The following is a 5,559-nucleotide window of genomic DNA, read 5'->3' on the forward strand; positions in this document are numbered from 1 at the left end:
CTAATTGCCACCACGATAATCAACAAAGTCTCAACTACTTATAAGATTATTGAATAAATCATCACATCACCAAAGTAGCATACAAACACACACACACACACTACTAGTAATCACATCTCTAAATAAAACCCTAATCATTTCATTTCGATGACAATTCTTTTAACTACTACCCATACTAGAATTCAATGAGACTAATACAATACACAATCAACACACAACTCATGAACATGGTAGATTCTAGTTAAAATTAGTAAATTAATCAATTGGAAAGTGAGATGCTTACAAAGATTAAAACTAGTAAGAATGGTGAAGAGGAGGATGAAGGTCGTGGTGGTGGTGCACGAAAGCCAAGAATGGCTGGAGAGGGCCTTAAATCGAACAGCAACTGGCGGCTGTTCGTGGGTCTGCTGCCGGCCAGTCACAGCGAGGGAGGAGGGAGTGTGCTGCGGTGGCGAGAAGAAAATCGCAGCTGCTGGTCAGAGAAGAACGCAGCCTTGCTGCTGCTGCTTGCGGGAAGGAGAAGGCGCGACTGCTGCTGGTCGTTCACTGGTGGCGCAGGGGAGAAAAGGTGTTGCTGGTGTCCTCATGGCTGCCGGGCTGCTGTGCGGGAAGGGGGAAAATGCGGGAGTGAGGGAGGAAGGAAGAAGAAGAGAAAGAAGGAGGAGAAGAAGGAAAGAAGTGACGGCTCCCTCTTGAGTGTTTAGGGTTTCAACGTTTTTATACTCGTTATTTCTATTATTATGATTATTATTATTATTATTATTATTATTATTATTATTATTATTATCATTATTATTATTATATTTATTTATTTATTTATTTTTCATCTGGATTTGTTTTCTTACGAGACCCAACTAAGAGACTCACCTTCGTGGACTCACACATTTTAATAAAATAATCATTTTAATTCGAACCTCTTTGTTTGAGAAATCGTAATTATATTTTTAATATATGTATATAAGTTCACATTTAAATTCGTATATGAAAGAAATTTATTAATTCAGAAATAATTTAATATAATTATAAAATCCCCAAAAGTTACTAAAATATTAATTAATGACGTCAGAAAAACTCGGGGTGTTACACGTTGAGACCAAACCTATGCATCCAGGACCTAGGCTAAAGTGGAAATGGAATCTTGGTACTTGGATCTAGCTATGAAGGTCCTAAACTCATTCTAATAATCCCCGTGGACTCCTAGAAGCTGAGCTGAAGGAGGGTTGCTCGACAGTATGCTAGATCAGAATTCTTTAAGTGTTTGCGGTTGTTTTGATGGGTTGTGTATAACCTATACAATGAAAAAAAAATTAGTATAAAAAAACCAAATCCCTAAAACATAATGAAGGTTGAAGAACTTAAATTAAGCTTGAAAAAATAATACCTTGAAGAACAATAGAAGAAAACCGATGTACTGTATATGTGTTCAAAGTTTATGAAAATTCTAAGTTTGAAGTTTAATATGATAATGAACTACAAGAGCGGTTTTGAAGAATGATGATGAACAAGAACAGTAGAAGAACAAGAACAGTAGAAGAAAAAAACCGCTGTACTGTATCGAAGTTTATGAAAATTCGATGTTTGAAGTTTGATAATGAACAAGAGAAGTTGAAGAAGTTTGGAATGGAACAAATTATAAGGAGAACGAAGGAAAACAGTATGCGTATTCGTTTAGTGCGTGCAGTATAAGGAAACCAAAGGGTTATTATTTCTCATGAAAATATAAACGTTAAAATATAAAGGGCGCCATTTTAGTAAACTTAATTGCTCCGGTTAAAGACACAAACCGTAGCAGTTAATAAAATTCAAGGCCTATTTGCTGCGGGCACAACACAAACCGCAGCATTTAAAAGTTCAACTGAGTATTTGCTGCGGTCAAGGCATAGAACCGCAACAATTAATATTTTTTTTTTCTTGTTGTTTTTCCTACTTTATGAAAATTCGATGTTTGAAGTTTGATAATGAACAAGAGAAGTTTGAAGAAGTAATGGAACGAATTATAAGGAGAACAAAGGAAAACAGTATGCGTGTTTGTTTTGTGAAGCGTTTTTTCAATGGAGAAGCTGATGAAGTTTGATGAAGAGCAGATGATGAAGTTTGATGATGAACTAACAAGAACAGTACATAGAAGTTTGATGTTTGAGTATGGAGAAGATAAACTGTTGTGTTCGTCGTGCGTATGTTTGTTTGTGGTAATGTAACAGAAGCTAAGGGTTTTATGAAAATATAAGCGTTAAAGCTGGGCGCCATTATATTTTAATATATACTATTTGCTGCGGTCAATGGGATGAACCGTAGCAATTGGGTGTGTTATTTGCTGTGGTCCCAAGCATAACCGCAGTAATTGAGCTTGCAACTGTTTATTTGCTGCGGTTAGGTCCTTAAACCGCAGCAATTGTTTGGTTTTTTTTTTCTTATTCTTTTTCCTATTTATTGCTGCGTATATACGCAGCAAATAATAAGCAGTAAATACGTTTTTTTTCACTAGTGTAAACTCCAACCAATGTTACTTTTCCAAGTACCAAGTCATTCCCACACTCATGATCAAACAACATTTTTCACAAACAAGAATTACATTCGCAAATACTCCATCCTATTCCACTTATTAGTCTCATTTATTTTTTTTATCAGTATTTATTTATCGCTCTTAATTTATATTTTATTCTTGATCTATAATTTAAAACATAGTCATGTGAGATCTTGTTTGATTCCTCTCAATTCATGGATTATTAAATATTAACTTTTTATAATATTTGATTAAGAATAATTAGAGATGTTAAGGGCTAAAATGTTTCAATGGCAAGTGTAAAAAACTAAACAACTGGTCTTTGTCGAGACCATCTCAATATGAGAAAGATAGCCCAATCAACCCAATTATACTTTTTTTTCAATATGCGCTCAGTACTTGATCTATTTAAGGATATAATTAATAAAAATTAGGAAAAAGTATTGACAAAAATTATATGAAAATTTACATGTATTGCTAATAAAGTACTGACAAAAATTATATGAAAATTTAAATATCACTATTATTGATCGATAATTAAAGAGTACAAAAATTAGCAATATCGCCATTAATTAGGAAAAAGTATTGACAAAAACTATAAATTTTTTAAAATTAAATTCAAAAACAGTCGGTCTCTTAAGAGACTGTTTCTTTAAGAGACGTCTCTCAGGCCCAGCCCATTAAACCTTAATGTCCACTTACTGTTTTCTTAATGACTACTTACAAGATACTTAATGCCCACTGAAAAAGCACTTAAAATGTCTACTTACAATATTCTTAATGCTTACCAAGAAACTTAGTTTACCTACCATATCCTTAATGCCTATTTACAATATCTTTTATGCCTACTTATAATATACTTAATGTCCACTGAGCAATACTTAAGTACTTACAATATTCAAAATGCTTACTTATAAGAATTTGTGATGGTCTCTTATAATATACTTAATGTCCACCGAGCAATACTTAAGCTAATGAGAAACTTATTCTATATTTTTCTATTTAGACCAGCCCATTAAATAATGATCTCGTACAAGAATTTTTGATTTAAAAGTGAAATATATTAATTTTGTTGAATCCTAAAATAACAAAGCTCACTAATACCGCTGATGCGATAGAGCGGGCTCTGCCCATGATTCAACTTTTATAAGATTCAAGCACTGTTTGTTGCCTAGTTTAGGTATTTGAAGCTTCATATATGTTCCTTTTTATTCTTGTATCTACTATTTTTTTGACTTAATATAATTGAACTTATTGATAAGACTCTGAATTTCAACAATCCTCGTCCTTTTTCCATTGGAAATATTTTGGAAATTTATCTCAAACAGTCAAACACATCTGAATCTATGTCTCATCTTATGCATTGAAATATTTTATGAGAATTTGCCTCTCATTAAGAATACAAGAACATATATACTGATCGTGCCAACTAAAATTAACTTGTATTTGAAAACATTTATTTCATTATAACACTACAAATAACTATCGAAATAGCGATGGAAAAATAGCGAGGGGTTTTGTTGGTCACCAGTGGCGACGGATAGGCGAGGGCAAGAAACGTCGCCAAATGGAAAAGCAAAATAGCGACGGGCACAGTGGTCGCCAATCCGTCACTCAATGCATTTATTTTTTTTATTTTTTTTAAAAATATTTAGCGACGAGGCTACTGGTCGCCAATCCGTCGCTAAGAGCTTTTAATTTTTTATTTTTTTAAAAAATAGTTAGCGACGAGGCTGCTGGTCGCTGGGCCTTGGAAATGAAAAAAGTTTGCGCGCTGCCGTAAGGAAAAAATCGGCTTGCAGTATTTTTTTTAATTATTATTATTATTATTATTATTATTATTATTATTATTTTATTAGTATTAGTATTATTATTATTGTTATTATTAGTATTATTACAACGTTATTATTATTATTATTATTATTATTATTATTATTATTATTATTATTATTATTATTATTATTACTATTATTATTATTATTATTATTATTATTATTATTATTATTATTATTATTATTTTATTTTTTTTATTAATTTTTTTTGTTTTTATTTATTTATTTTTTTTATTTTATTATCTGGCGACAAGCTATGTGGTCGCCCCCTATGATCGCCAATTTTTTTTTTGTTTTTTTTTTAAATAATTCTTTGCGACATTCAAGTTGTGGTCGCGATTAGTCGCCAAGTAGACCGTAAATTTTTTTTTTTAATAAACATAGGCGACGGTGGCTTGGAAGCCATATGGTCGCCGCCACTTTTGCAATTAGAATTTGAAAACATGGCGATGGGTTTCTCATGGCCGTGTTGTCGCCATATTTTCTATAAATAACACGCAGAATTATTGTGTATCGTATATTTCGGTAACTAAAGAATTAGAAGAGGTTTTTTATTTAATTAGTACATATTTTATTTCGTTTGTTATTTACTTGAGTTTTTTATATTCTTTTATTGTTTTATATTTTATTTTAATTGTCATTAATTTTCCTTAATAATTGTTATTAGAATAATTATATTATTATCATATATTGTTACTTTCATGAATTGTTTTATATATTTTTATTGTTATTAACTTACTAATCAGTTGAATAATTATATTATTATATTATATTTAGGTGTTAAAAATGAATTTTAGTGTGTTTCCAGATGGTGCATGATATTTGTGCTATTGTGAACGAAGTGTTATCAGAAGAGAATACAATGGTAAACAGCTTCTACGAAACGAAAAAACAAATAGCTGCCCTTGGATTACCCGTTGGGAAGATAGATTGTTGTCCTAACGGATGTTTGATATATTGGGGGAATAATGCGAATGCAACTTGCTGTTATATTTGTGAAACTTCTAGATGGAGAAGAAACAGTAAGGGTGATAAGGTTTCGCGGTAATCCAAAGCACAACATTGACTTATATCTTCAACCACTAATACAAGAGCTGAATATGTTGTGGAAGGAGGGGATTTGTACATTAGATGTGTTAAGAAAGGAGAATTTTCAACTGCAAGCAGCTTTAATGTGGACAATCAATGACTTTCCAGCTTATTCGATGTTGTCTGGGTGGAGTA

This window comes from Amaranthus tricolor, chromosome 8, assembly GCF_026212465.1.
Source record: "Amaranthus tricolor cultivar Red isolate AtriRed21 chromosome 8, ASM2621246v1, whole genome shotgun sequence".
In the NCBI taxonomy this organism is placed as follows: Eukaryota; Viridiplantae; Streptophyta; class Magnoliopsida; order Caryophyllales; family Amaranthaceae; genus Amaranthus; species Amaranthus tricolor.